Here is a 15,453-nt window from a genome sequence, read left to right as displayed (position 1 = left end):
CGTCCTTGTGGAAGGATCTGATGATGCTGAGGAGCCTGGGTGGACATCCAATCTTGGGGAGAATCTTGAAGAGGCCATCCCTGCTGACCAGGTCGAAGGCCTTCGTGAGATCTCTGAAGGCTATAAAGAGTGGCTGTCATTGTTCCCTGCATTTCTCCAGCAGTTGTCTAAGGGAGAATACCATATCAGTGGTGGACCTGTTGGCTCGGAATCCGCACTGTGATTCTGGATAGACGCTCTCTGCAAGTACCTGGAGCCTCTTTAGTGCAACTTGGGCAAACAGCTTTCCTACAATGCTAAGGAGAGAGATGCCACGGTAGTTGTTGCAGTCACCCCTGTCGCCTTTGTTCTTGTACAGCGTGATGATGTTTGCATCCCTCATGTCTTGAGGTACTCCACCTTCTCTCCAGCAGAGACAGAGGATTTCATGCAGCTCAGTGACGATGATCTCTTTGCAGCACTTGAGGACTGCAGCAGGGATGCTGTCTTTTCCAGGTGCCTTGCCAAAGGCAAGGGAGTCCAGGGTCACTTGAAGTTCTTCTAGGGTTGGTTCACTGTCAAGCTCCTCCAGCACAGGCAGGCACTCAATGTTGTTCAGCGCTTCTTCAGTGACTACATTTTCTCTGGAATATAGCTCAGAGTAGTGCTGCACCCAGCGTTCCATCTGCTGTGTCCGATCCTGGATGACCTCGCCTGTGGCAGACTTCAGAGGGGCAATTTTCTTCTGTGTTGGACCCAGGGCCTGCTTGATACCGTCATACATCCCCTTGATGTTGCCCGTGTCAGCTGCTATCTGTATCTGGGAGCAGAGCTGGAGCCAGTAGTCGTTAGCACATCTCCTGGCAATCTGCTGGACTTTGCTGCGAGCAGCTCGGAGGACCTGCAGGTTGTGCTCACTGGGACAGGCCTTGTATGCTGCTTGAGCTCTCTTTTCCTCAATGACTGGTGTCCACTCCTCAGAGTGGGCTTCAAACCAGTCTGCCGTCTTGTTGGTCTTCTTGCCAAATATGGACAAGGCGTTGTTGTAAACGGCATTCTTGAAATGTTCCCATCTGTTGGATGCGTTTGCATCGACCGGGCCTGGAAGAGATTCCTCAAGCACTCGTGCAAATTCCTCCACTTTTCTCTGATCCCGGGTCTTGCTGGAATCAATGCGAGGTCTTCCTTCCTTTTCCATGTAGTACAGTCGCTTTGTTTGCAGTTTCACTCTGCTGCACACCAGGGAGTGGTCGGTGTCACAGGCAGCACCCTGATAGCTGCGTGTGATCTTGATGCTGGGAAGGCTGGAGCGTCTGGTGAGAATCAGGTCGAGCTGGTGCCAGTGCTTTGATCTTGGGTGTCTCCAAGAGACTCTATGTTGGGGCTTTGTGTTGAAGAACGTGTTGCTGACGCAGAGACCGTGATGACAGCAAAACTCTAGCAGGCGTTGGTCATTTTCGTTCATCTTCCCAATGCCGAACTGACCTAAGCAATTGGGCCATGAACTGTTATCAGCACCAACTCTAGCATTGAAATTGCCGAGGATGAACATTGGATCTTTTCTGGGGATCTTCTTGATAATGGTGGCCAGATCATCATAGAATTTGTCTTTGGCTTCTGCTGGAGACGACAGAGTCGGTGCATAAGCACTGATGAGAGTGACAGGTCCTGCTGATGACTGGAGCTGCAGGGACAAAATTCTTTCACTTCCCACAGTAGGTGGGATGATGGATTTCAGCAGGGTATTTCTGACCGCAAAGCCAACACCGTGTTCCCTGGTTTCGTTTGGTGGTTTTCCCTGCCAGAAAAATGAGAAACTTCTCTCCTTGACAGATCCGGAATCTGGCAGCCTAGTCTCTTGAAGGGCGACGATGTCCATCTGCAGTCTGCTCAGCTCCATGTCGATGACAGCTGTTTTGCGTGCATCATCTATTACTTGCAGGTCATCAGAGAAGCCAAGTGTCATTGTCCTTACGTTCCAGGTGCCCAGCTTTAGGGCAGGAGTTTTCTGTTTTCTGTTGCATGGTGCAGAGTTGTCGATCCACTTGTCGGTTTTCACCCCACACACCCCGTGAGGTTAACGGACCATGGCGAGGCAACACCTTACTGGCTGGGGACTGCCCAGCGAGATGCAATTATCTCTCCCACCGTCGGAAACAGCCCCTGGCGTCACGCTCTATGGCAATCAAGGGAAGACTTATAACTGGTAACTGCTGCTTCCCGTGTTGTGCCGACACCATATGGCGAAGTTGGAGTATCCTCTCCAGTGGAGGGGGAAGAGAGGGGGAAGTGGAGGGGGAAGAGAGTGGAGAAGAAAGAGAGGGGTTTGTGGGTATCAGGAAATTGAAGAGGGAGCAGTGGTGAGACAAACGGGTTGGTAGGGGGACCAGGTGGCTGGAGGAAGTAGCTGCCTTTGGGAGAGCTCCATCTCCACAAGGTTATTTTTCAAGTTTTTAGTGCCTTCTGTCCTAGGATTTGACAAGAAAAGATATTTTATATTTTGGCGGAGAGTCGGCTCTTTGGAATGCACCTCAATTGCATTTAATTAGACACTATCAGCCCTAATTTGTCAAACAAGATAAAGATTTGCTACAGCAGCCATCTTGAAAGGAAAGCCGTTGCTAGTAGCTTTTAACAACATTGCTACGTATAAAAACTGATTTTGCTGGAATGCAGAATTGTATGTTTAAAATTAACTTGAAGTGAAAGGAAAACAGCTCTCCAAACAAGAGTAGCCGGTTCTGTTTTTACAGTTTCAGTTTTATTTACACAAGTGCTTTAATTCCAACTTTCAAGATGGTGGTTACTAGGGCACAGAGTGCTCGTTCTCCCACACAAGGGAATAAGTCCAAGTGTATTCAAAGGCTAACGGATGATTTTTGTGTTTCTTCTAAAGTAGGTTCTACTCATGAAAAGTCTTTTTTAAATGAAACTCTAAATGTCGATACAGCCGCTTCTCCAATTAGGAATGTGCATAGTGACCCTGCAGATAATAGCCTGTTTTACAAACCCTATGTGTTAGGGAAAACTATGACATGGACTTAGTAAATGAGGGGCTTGATACTTCACTTGATATTTCACTTGATACTGGAAATTGGTCTTTGGATCCTAATTTATTTCAGAAGCTTACGTGGCCTGTTGTGGGATCTTATAATATTTCAGAAGACCCCAAAATGACTATACAAGATACTCCGGACGAAGTTTTTTCCCATAATCTTACTGGTGCTAATGATGGACACTCTAGTTTTTTCTGCTCTCAGATGCCTGATCGATGTTTCCATACGGCTATGACGACTAAGGCAATATTTGAGAAGTTAAGTATGATGCATCAAGAAATTATGGGAATGAAAGCTTTATTACAACTCAATGTAAATTTAATAAGTGATGAAATTTTAAGAGCAGCTCCAACTATTGATCCTCTTAAACCCATTGGAGATCAGCAGACAGTGGATGTAACAACAATTGGAGTTAGAGATGTCAATGAAAGATCTAGCCAAATGGAGAAACAAGTTATGATCCCAAGAAGTCATGATTGTCAGCTGAATGATGCACAAGATAATTTGCAACCTTCCTTTGGTTTCCAACCTTGTCCGGATAATCAGGACTCAAGTATAGAAGAATTAAGATCAAATTTGACCTTTTCTAATAATGACCTCATAGTTATCGATGACTGGCATGATGAAGAAAATAATATTAGTCCCATTGCTTCTGCTACAGATAGGATTCCTGCACCTTTAGAATAAAGGTTTGATCCTTCCTTGTGGAGCAATGGAATATTCCTCTACCTTGGAGGCTGATCCAAATTCTAATGGTTATTACATTACTATAAATAATTGGCCCCTGGATCGTCCTACTAATACATGGATGTCTGCCAGAGAAGTTGAACAAACCATAAAGAAGATCATGGGTGAGGATTGGAATGCAAAAGAGTCTTTTTTTTTTTTTTTGTATTTGTCGATATCCAAATAATCCTGATATAAAATGGGGAAGAATTCTGTTAATTTTTAGCAATCTGGAACATGCACACCATTTCTGGGGACTACTCTATAAATTTGAGTTTATGCAAATATCTTTTAAATGGGGTCTGAATGATAAATTTGATAGAAATTTTCAGCCCCCTAGAAGGGAACAAAAGGGAAGGTTTGTAGGTAAATATGCCTCATGGCAAGGGAAAAATAAATCAACTTCCCAGTTTAAGTCCAGAAATGACTTTGGAAAACATAGCGGGACAGCTAAGGACTTAATCAGACGAATTAGGGGACCGGAGCCTTGTCCCTCCTTTGTGACCTTTCCGAATAATATAGCCCTTAAACAGGTCTCGGATAAGTTATTCTGCAAAAGTAAATCATGCAGAATTGAGGAACCATTGCCTGAGAATTTTAAACCCTTGGGTTATTATAACTATCAAACGGTTCAGCGCGCCCCATTTTATGATAGGGATTGACCAGAATGGTGAAGGCCTCATACTGAGTCTATAAATCTTTTATCCTGGAACATTGCTGCTTGGCAAAATAAGTTAATTGACCCAGATTTTACTCAGTATCTGTTATCCTTGGAAATTATATGTCTCCAAGAAACATGGCTTACAGATTCTGAAAGCCCTTTTTTGCAGGGTTGTAATGTATGGCATATGCCTGCAGTCAAAGTTTCTTTGCAAGGAAGAGGGAGTGGAGGTTTGGCCCTTTTTATTGCAGCTACCACAGGCCTGGAAGGCACAGAACTCACCTGTTTGTCTTCTAATTATTGGCAAGTTATACTGATTAAGGGATGCAGAAGGAGTTCTTGGATTTGTATATATTCCCCACAATGACAATTGTGAACTCAGCAATTGTCATTTGGGATCCTTTTGGGGGTTTACTTGACACATTAACTGTTGAATATCCTAATATCCCCTTTATGATCTGTGGGGATTTCAACGCCAGAATCGGTGACAGTCTCAAAATGGAGTTGGCTTTTGGTATTGAGTCAGAAGTGAGTCATTGTCCATTTAGAGTGTTTTGTGATAAAATGATCAATAATTATGGTCGCTCTCTAATGAAGTTAATATTCCAATTCCAGCTCATTTGTTTAAATGGTTCCAATCTGGATAGCTCCAAAGGATACTATACATTCCTTAGGGAGAAAGGGGCAAGTGTAATAGACTATATTTTTTGTTCAAATGTTCTGTTTGGATGGATAAACTGTATGGCAATAGGAGATAGAGCGGACAGTGATCATCTTCCACTTATGATGTCCTTTAACTGTAATTCAATTCATACAAGGGTGTTGACGAATACTACATTGCAAGGTTTGGAACAAGGAGTTAGAAGATTAAAATGGTCATTGGAGATTGATACAAGTGCTAGAGCCTTGTTGTACTCTGCACAATTACTAGAGAAAAGAAGGCAGGTGATACAGTCCCACTCTGATATAGGTGGGACTTACCAGCAAATTATTATGGCTCTTAGACACGTAGTATCGGCTCCCTTTCAAAAGAACTCGAAGAAGGGCAATGATTCATGGTATGATAAAGAATGTATTATGCATAAAAAGCAGTTAACTAGAACACTGAGATATGCAAAAGTCGCTGCCAATAAAGAAGGTATGGAATGTTATTTGACTACTCGCAAGGCGTATAAACGACTTCTCCAAAATAAAAAAGAAAGGCTTTTATGTAGCAAATTGGAAGGCCCTGGAAGCTGCAACGAAAGAAAAAAATCAAATTCAATTCTGAAGTTTAATTAATAGAGGTTTCTTACATCAAACCAGAGGAATTGTAAATTCTATCTCACCTGTAACCTGGATTTCTCACTTTAGTTATATCTTTGGGAGTGAGATAGACTTTCCCTTACCATCAGTAGATATACCTAACTGCTCTGAATGGCCTCCGGTCTCATGTAATGAAACTGTACAATTGATTGAGATTATGAAGACAGGTAAGGCGCCAGGTGATGATATGATACCAGCGGAGATCTTTAAGTTGGACCTGCATTGGTGGTCCCCTATTTTTGCCAATCTTTTCACGTGGATTAATCACTCCGGTAGAGTGCCTTCCGAATGGTTAAATAGCATAGTGATGCCTATATATAAAAAGGGTGATCCTAAGGAACCCTCAAACTATAGGCCTATCAGTTTAATCAATGTGGCAGCAAAATTATATGCCAGAATTTTATTGAATAAACTTATAGAGTGGGATAACAGCCAGGCTATTATTCATCATGAACAGGCTGGATTTAGAAAAGGCAGGAGTACTATTGATCAAGCATTTATATTACATCATATTATATGTAAATACACCAAGCATGCTAAAAGATCTCTTTATTTGGCCTTTGTGGATTTTACATCAGCTTTTGATTTAATTGATAGAGAGAGGCTGTGGACTAAATTATCCATGACCAATATAGATAAACGCCTATTGTGGCTTATTGAGATATTACACAGCCAAAATACACTTCAAGTGCGATTAGGCAATTTAGGTTATTTGACCAAAAAGATCCAGGTCAATAGGGGGGTTAAACAGGGCTGTATATTAGCTCCTTTTTTATTTAACTTTTATGTAAATAATTTGATCCCACAAATGTCCTCTTTATCTTTTTTTCCTCCTTCTATAGGAGATAGGAAGATTTCTATTCTGCTGTATGCAGATGATTTAGTTATGATGTCTCAGAATCAAATTGGACTTAAGAGGATGTTGTATAGATTTGGTCAACTTTGCAAGGAAGAGCATTTAAAAATAAATTACTCTAAAAGTAAGATCATGATTTTTGGGAAGGGCTCTGTCAATCATAAATGGAAGCTTGATGGGCATGTTATAGAACAGGTAAATTCATTTAAATATCTTGGCATACAATTTTCAAAGAGTCTGACCTGGAAACAACATAGTGAGATGATTTTAATCTCCAGTGCCAGACAGATGGGTTTGTTAAAAAAAAATTTTTATGCTAGAGGCAGACAGTTAATTCCCCCACTGATTAAAGTTCATGAAGCAAAGATCTTACCTCATATGTTATATGGGGCAGAGTTGTGGGGAGACTCATTTAAGGGAAACTTAGAAGTCTTACAAAATAAATTTTTGAGACAAATATTAGGACTGTCTCCAGGCACTCCTGCGGTTCATATTAGAGCAGAGCTAGGACTGCCATCTTTAGCCATTAGAATGGACCTTGCTTACTTCCGATTTTGGAGAAGGATCAATGCTATGGAAGAGTCAGCTCTAGCAAAAGAATGCTAGAACGAACAGATGCTTATTGGAGGATGGGTCAATCAGGATTTTTTTAAGTTAAAGTATTTTAACCTGGAGTATGACAAGTTTCTGTGCCTGAGTCCTAAAGAGCTCAGGGAATGGATTTATGACTGGGAAACTTACCAAGACAAAGTTTCTTTATGGGAATCTTGATATTCGAGCTGGTATCCCCATATTAACATCCAGCATATGATGTCTATTTATTTTGAGACTCTGACTTACCCACAGTTAAGAAGAGCTTTTACTGAACTGAGATTTCAACAAATGCCTTCAGCATATTTAGAGGGTAGATATAAAAAAATTCCTATAGCAAAGCGCCTTTGTGTTTATGGATGTGGGCAGGTTGAAGATGTGTTACATTATTTACTGATTTGCCCCTTATATGGGAATCCGAGAAGCCGTTTTTTGGAACCAATAATAAAATCCCTGTGTGGTTATTCCCCTGAACAATTAGTTTATTATCTACTTGAGGATTTACAATCAAATGTTACTTTTGCTGTGGCACATTTTGCCCTTGCGGCTAAAAAGATAAGATCGTGTTTTATTCAATTTGTTAATAACTGAGTTTTACTGTATGGCACTATTATACTAAAGTATATATACATTTTATATATTTTATTTTTCTTTCCAAATGTAATGACCTATGGTTAAGCAATAAAGGATTTGATTGATTGATTGATTGATTGATTGATTGATTGATTGATAAATTTTGACAAACGGGATGCAGTGGGGAGGGGGAAGAGAGGGGTTTGTGGGTATCAGGAAATTGGAGAGGGAGCAGTGGAGAGACAAATGGGATGGAGGGGGGAGGGGGAAGAGAGGGTTTTGTGGGTATCAGGAAAGCCTAGCACCCATGCTTAGAGATTTCCCAAGATCATGCGTCTGGAGCAGAGTCTGGAGTCTTTCCTTCCTGGGCAAGTCTATCAGTGAGCAAAGAGCGAGAGAGTCCTGTAGTCCCATTGCCGACTCCGTGTCCTAGCACCGTTTTGAAAGTGCTGAGCTGCTGGCTGCTTCCACTAGCGCTCTTGGCCTGGCAGCCAGCCACGTCCACCATTTTGAAGTCAGACCTAGACCAAGACTTCTTAATAAGCCATGAAAACTTGTTTCCAGTTTCAGCAGAGATGTGCCTTTGGCTGTCCAAAATCCACTTTCACGTCCTGACGTGGAGGTGGCTAAAAACAGTTTCCTCTCACGCTCCCCAAGAGAGATGGACCTGGCTACAGATGAAGATGACTTACAGGCAGGCTATTGGCCATCTTGACAGCAACTCTGCGTTGCTAAGCTAGCCTGGCAGCCATCTTCCCCGGAGGATGAGAATGGCATGTCCCAGCCCAGGTCTTCGGCACCGAGTCTATCTGGCTGTTTTGGAGTTCATTATCTACATGAAGTGTCCGCTCCCTGTTCTCTCCCTTCTGAAGACGACCGGAGGTTGGCAGGGGTCAGGCACGAGTCACACGTGGGTCTGCTTGCGTTGGTGGGCAGGGCGCCCATAGTCGGACTGCTGGGACAGGGAGGTATAAGAGAAGCGGGAGCAGCCCAAGGTCTTACTGGCCTGGTCCGACTGCTCATACCCGCTCTCGGCCTTCTCGTAGCTGCTGGGCTTGACGTAGCTGGTGAAAGCCCGGCTGTAGGGGGCTGTGAGGTAGGCCGTCCCGCTGTACATGCTTTCCTGAGGGAAAGGTCGCTCGTGTGGGTCATAGGCTGCACGAGAGCCTGGTGTACCCAGGGTGTACCGGTGGGCATACTCATACAACTTGGGCTGGACCGGCCCAGCGGAAGGGTAGAGAGAAGATGCCCCAAACAAAGGTCGGGTGGTTGGCGTGTACTCAGAGAAGCTGCTTCCTAAACATTGCTCCTCATGGGCGCGGACCTTGTAGTAGCCATTGGTGGGATCCTGGGGAGGACAAAGACAGAAATGCCAATGAAGCAAGGTTAAGGTACCACCAAATTATTTGGAGGGCCGATTCACAGTGTGGTGCAATGGTTAGAGCATTGGACTACAACAAGGGAACCCCAGGTTCACCTCCCATAGCTGCTTTAGGAAAGAATGAAAAGAATGGACCAGTTATGAAGAAGTTCACAGGTAGGCCTCTTTGCCGTCAGGTGTGGTGGGCACTAGGTTAGACAGCATTAAGAGAGCATTAGACCCACTGCCCACAAATCTGCTATCCTAACTATTAGTGGAGAACAGAACTTTTCTGTTTCAAAGGCAGGATGCCAGCAGGTACCACCTGCTGAGGAAAAGATGCCAGGGATGATGTTCGTGTTCTAAAAACACTGGGAAGGCAGGGTATACATGTCTTAAATCAATGAATAAATGTCACCATCACACCCTGCTTTTGAGCATGTCGATTCATCTGGTTGGCACTTGTGGAAAGAGAAGGACCTTTTGGCATCACCCAGTAAGGCCACACATCTCTGGGGGTTCAAAGTGTACATTACTGTACACATCTTTGCTGGACCACACTGACTTAGAGCCTCAGTTTGGGTGGATCTACTGTGAGTCTCCCACACTCCCAGTTGAGCTCACCTTCAGTTCTTGGCTCCCCGTCACCATGGGCTCCTTGCCATCACCCTCTGTCTCACTCGTCCGGCTGGGGCTGCTATCGCTCGTGGTGATCTGCACAAGGATATCTGCTTTGGAGAGCTGCGCCCCCCGCTTGGCTGCAGGATTTATGGACAGACAGAGGTGTGAGCTGAAAACTTGGTCTTCTACAGGATTTCACTCCAGGGGATTTAAACAATGACATCTGCGCACATTCCAGATCTTGGAAAGCTCTGGGATGGGCATGTGAAAACACCAGGAAGTGGCAAGATGCACTGAAGCCCTTCTTTGATCTATCCCTATGTAGATTGGGTAGCATTATTCAACGGAGGCATGGGTGGATCCCTATCCCCTTGGGCAGCTAGCTGGGAGAAGAGCAGGCCCATATATCTGCTGTTCGCAAGCTCCACTGGTGGCACCATTCCACCCACTGGTTTTCCCAAGAAACTGTGCAGGGGCAAGTGTCTGCGGGACTCCAGGAAAACAGCTCAAATGGTTGCGTCTGGAGCCGCCGTCAGTAGCAGGGAGATGTCAGGCCAATGGAAAAGGAGGGGGAGAGGTTTTGAAGACCAGGTGGGGATATTCAGTGGGCCTAACCAAGTCCACAGACCAGAGGAGCTCAGAGGAAGAGGGAATAACCCTGCCTCTATCCAGCATTCTGACAATGCAGCCTTAACTATAGGCTGGCAGCAAACAGATCATTTGATTTTGTACCCCAACTTTCTCCCCAAAGGTCACTCAAGGATTGGTGACGGGGGCTGCAGCTCAGGGGCACAAGGCCCCACGTAATTCCTGGGAGGGCTGAGAACCGTTGGTTGGCAACCTTCAGTCTCGAAAGACTATGGTAGAAGCCTGCAGCACCCAGTAATCCCAAGCGGTCTCCCATCCAAGGATTAACCAGGCCTGACCCTGCTTAGCTTCTGAGAATGACACCTCACCTTTCCCACAGCGCTTCCGTCGGTAGCAGAAAGAGATGACAACCACCAGGAGCAGGAGAGCAGCAACCCCGGAGGCAGCTAAGCCCCCCATGATCAGGACGGACAAGACCTCTGCAGGGAGAATTCATGCCTTTAATTACTGGCATTTGATTTCATGCCATCTTAAATGATACCTTGTGCTTTCTTCTGGTTGGGGACCAGAGCACGAATGCAAGTCAAAAATGGACGGGTGTCAAAGCACAGACTTAGCTTGAAAATTTATTTTGGCCAGCAAAAAAACATAACTTTTTTGGTTGCAATCCTACCCTGCGCTGGAACAGGCAAGCCAAGAGGCTTGCGTTGTATCCAGCACAGGACAGGGGCCCAAGGCGGCCCAGCCAGAGGCAAGAGGAAACTTTTCCCCTTACCTCCGGGTAAGGTGACTTTTCCCCTATGGGTCTCCTTGGACTTGTGCCACCTCCTGAGGTGGCACAAGTCCAAGGACAGCGGAGTGGCTTGGAGCTGAATCCAAGCTTCCCGGGAACGGGGGTTGGGATCCAGCATAAGCGCTGGATCCCAGCCCCGCCTCCCGCTCCCCACCTGCCCACCGCCCGCCCTCCCCCCACCCAGGAATGCCTCCCTCCCCACCTTCCTTCCCGCCCACCCCAGAGGCTTGCATCAGCCCAGGCTGAACACAGCTGAAAGAGCAAAGTGATGAACGTCAAGTGCAGTGATTCCCAAACTGAGGCTCCCTGGGAAGCCATGGAATCCAGCCAGGGGAGATGCAGAATCCTGGTGAAAATCTGCCACCCTATACACTATAGGATTGTAGCCCTAATGGGGAGCTGTGGCCAAAGGCCCAGTAGGTCAAGGGAACTGCTAGTTGGAAAGGTTTGGGAACCACTGCCCAAGGGGGGATGAAAGTCAAGGTCATGTTGTGTCACATCAGTATTCTGCCCTCCTCCTATAGGACCTCAGTCTCAAGCTGGAGATTATCCCCTTTTCTTCTCCCAACAATCCCTGCCAAAGTATGCTGTACAGAGAGACAGTGGCTTGCTAAGGTGAGTTTCACTGCTCTGCTGGGCTCTGCACTTGGATCTCTCTGCTTTGAAAACAGGAGATCTGGCGGGGCCCCAGTGAGTTCACCATGAAGCTTGTTCCTGGTGAAATTAGTAGAGGGGGATGGGGAATCTTACCTTGGCGGCATAAGCTGACGGTAGCGGAATGTGCGCCAAAGCGATTCCATGCGGTACAGTTGTAGGCCAAGGTGAAGTCGCTGTCATGCGTTGGGTCGATCAGCAAAGCAGAGAGCACCCCTTGGTCGGTCACCATGGTGTCCACCGTGAACCGATCTAGCGAGCCAGCATCCAGCACCCATTCACCCCACGACCAGGCCTGTTGCAAAGAGACAGGAGGGCAAATCAGAAGCCTGGACAGGTAGAAGATGATGGCTGCAATGCTAACCACACTTTCCTGAGAGTAAGCCCCAGTGAACAAAATAGGACTTACTTCTGAGTACACCTGGTTAGCCTCGTGCCCGATGGGTACCAAGCCCAAGGATCGACTCTAGACGCTACGGGGACGATTGGCCATTCAGAACCTTCCAAGGTTTTGTGGGGAAATCTAAACTAGGGATTCTTAACCAGGGTTATCCATACCCTTTGGAGGTACCAGAACCCAATGAGGGAGGTATGGGACTCAGGCTGCAATCCTAACCACACTTTCCTGAGAGTAAGCCCCATTGAACAAAATAGGACTTACTTCTGAGTAGACCTGGTTAGGATTGTGCTCTCAATCTCTGAACAATTAAAAAAAATTGTTGTTAGATTAGGTGATTAACTATTACCATTATTTATATGGATAAGATTATTAAGTATCACCACTGTCAATGCAGATTGAGGCATTCTGATCCTTGCTATCCATATGTAAAGTAGAACCCCGCTGCTGACAAAATAGTGGTACCTAATAGGACTGGTGATGATGCTGATTCCTACAGACTAGTGAAGAAGGTATGGGGACACACTGGGCAATCTATGGGGGGTGGGGGGTCTGTAATAGTAAAAGGGTTAAGAACCCTGAACTAAGCAGTGTGGGTTTAAAATCATGGGTTCAATAACTCTACATTCTAACTACTTTGGCACACATGCATTCCACCTTTTCATCCAACTTCACAAATAATATCTGGTTTCTTTGGCATATGACATACCCTACTGCCTTTCCAAAGACTGGGGCTGGCCTTCTGAGGTGAGGGGAAGTTGTACACAGCCTGCCCAGGCCTCAGAAGGTCTTTGAAAAGCACTTCCAGCTTTGGTTGAAAACCAGGGGTGCCTTCAGGACTCCAGAAGGTCTCCAGGAGGCTTTATGAGGTGCAGGGACACTGCAGGCTACCTCCTCGCACCTCAGAAGGTCAGCCAGAGTCTTCAGAAAGACATTTTGTGATAACCTGGAAGTGCCTCTCCAAAGGCTCTGGCTGAACTCAGAAGACCTCCTAGACACGACTTCCAGTCATGCCTGGGAGGTCCTCTGAGGTCCTCCAGTGGTTGGCAACCTTCAGTCTCGAAAGACTATGGTAGAAGCCTACAGCACCCGGTATTCCCAAGCGGTCTCCCGTCCAAGTACTAACCAGGCCTGACCCTGCTTAGCTTCCGAGATCAGATGAGATCAGGCATGTGCAGGGCAACAGTTGCTGCTCCAGTGTGGGCTTGCAATCCATGTTGAGTCAACTCCATGGATCACAACTCCATGGATAAGGAGGACCATCTGGTACATTCAGGTCTGGTTAAGGCATGAGGGTGGAGGGCAAAGGCGAGTCACGCACTTACAATCCTGTCGGGGGGTGGGACGCTCCCCACCAAACACTCCAGCCGTGCCTTGGCCCCCACTGCAGTCTGCAGGCTTGGTTCCGCGCCGATAATGGGCGGCCCTGAGGAAAAGACAAAAATGACGGATGCAATCAGGTCTGGTCAGATTTCCGCCAGGCTCACTGCAATAGGTTGCTGTGCATGACCTGGTTCCAAGACCCCTCACCATTCACAGCTAGTGCCTTCTCAGCCACTCCAATGCGTGGCACGATGGTTTTGCAGACGTACATGCCGGCATCTTCCTGCGTCACAGCCTTGAGGTGTAGCGCGTTTCCATTGCTCGACACCTGTGGGTACAAGTGAATTCAGATTTATTTACTGAAATGAAGGGATCAGTGCTCTTTTTCCAGCCCAAAAAAGGATACCCGGCCTCAGTTATCTAACCAGGGAACAGAACATCCTAAACTGAAGGCCTGTTTGGACAGAAGGGCTTCACAATTTTTCTGAGGATTCAAAGTGGGTGGGTCTCCTGGTGCCACAACCAAAACTGTGTCCTGTGTGTTCACAGGCTCAGTTCAGGTGGGGAGGAAGGCAGAAAGGGGTGCCCCCCATTGACCTTGGCAGACAGTCAGAATAAAGCAAAGGTTCTATATCTCTCTTACTACCACCATGGTCTTCCACCTGGCCCACTGTGCTACGAGACAACAGGAGGGGGTAGAGGTTGGTGTTCCCAGATTTGTGTTTGGTAAATTACACACAACTTGGGAACCTGAACTCCTTCTTGGTCCAGGCTAGGGTGAGAGGTGGACTCCCCGCCCAGGTACAGGTGAAAGAGGCATCAGAACCAACACCTACAGTCAGGGGCTTGGGCTGGGAGATAAGGCAGGCTCCAACTGCAGGAAAAAGAGGAAAACAGGGGTTAGGGGGGCCCATCGCTCAGTAGTAGAGACCTGCTTTCCATGCAGAAGGTCCCAGGAGTGGATTTTCTTTTTTTTCTTTTAAAGACAGCGCTTGCCTTCTTTGTGAATGGCTTTTTGGTTGACAAGCAGTTCATTAAACATTCTTCTTAAAATCTGCAGTTTTATACACTGTTGTCTTCAATAGTGTGAATGAACGTGTGTTTATGCATGTATTAAATAGTTTGTTTTCAAAAAATTTGTATGTAGATAAACATCTGCCTGTGCTGCTTCATACAAGTACTTATAAAATTAATTGGGGGGAGCTTTATAGTCAATTAAGGGTCTTGATCCGTGTGCATAATATAAAAAAACAAATTAAGCATGCTTTCTTGCTTCAGAAATGGTTATTTTTACTCATATGCAAATTGATGCAAAGGTAATGGATATATTAGTCACCTCGCTCTAATTGGGTGCAAACTCAGCTGTGAATGTGTCAAAAATATGGCACAAATGCCTAATTTTTACCACAATGATGGTCGCAGGTGGGAGGCCTTTGAGGTCTACCTGCTGGAATGGCAAGTGGGGTTACAGGAGAGAAGATCCTGGTGGGGGGAGCCCCACATCTGACCTGCCCACACTCAGTATCTGGCACCAATCTGGCACCAAGGTCACCCTCGTCATCTCCTTGTCCATCCTCCTCTTCCAAAGTGTTCCCACCTATCCCAGGATACACAGACCCAACCTGCCTCCTTCACTTACAATGCACATCCACCAGTGTGCTGCCGACGGCATTCGAGCCCTCGCACGACACGGGCTCCATGAAAAACGATTGATTTACTATCGCCTCATAGCTGTCCCCGTTGGCCTCCGGAATGGGCACATCTCCTTTGGCCCACCTGCGAAGGCATGCACTGGCATCAGACGAGCCCGGCTCATTGTAATCCCCAAAGCTGCCAGTAGAGGGCATCGCAGCAACATCACTATTGCTGTGTGATCTCTGGGAGGTTGGAGTCTGTTGGCCTTTTTACCTGTCGCCTGTCAGCTCCGGGTTGGAGGTGGCCGTGCAGAGAAAGCTCACTTTGCCACCCTC

General features: G+C 46.2%; 1 pseudogene; it reads right to left on the bottom strand.

The window, feature by feature from the left end:
- Positions 1-13,237: 13,237 nt before the first annotated feature.
- LOC136661980 (5S ribosomal RNA) lies at positions 13,238-13,354 on the bottom strand (annotated as a pseudogene).
- Between the last annotated feature and the right edge of the window lie 2,099 nt (positions 13,355-15,453).

Source organism: Tiliqua scincoides, chromosome 10 (assembly GCF_035046505.1).
Source record: "Tiliqua scincoides isolate rTilSci1 chromosome 10, rTilSci1.hap2, whole genome shotgun sequence".
In the NCBI taxonomy this organism is placed as follows: Eukaryota; Metazoa; Chordata; class Lepidosauria; order Squamata; family Scincidae; genus Tiliqua; species Tiliqua scincoides.
Note: the sequence above shows the minus strand (reverse complement) of the source record. Positions and strands in the feature narration are given on the sequence as shown.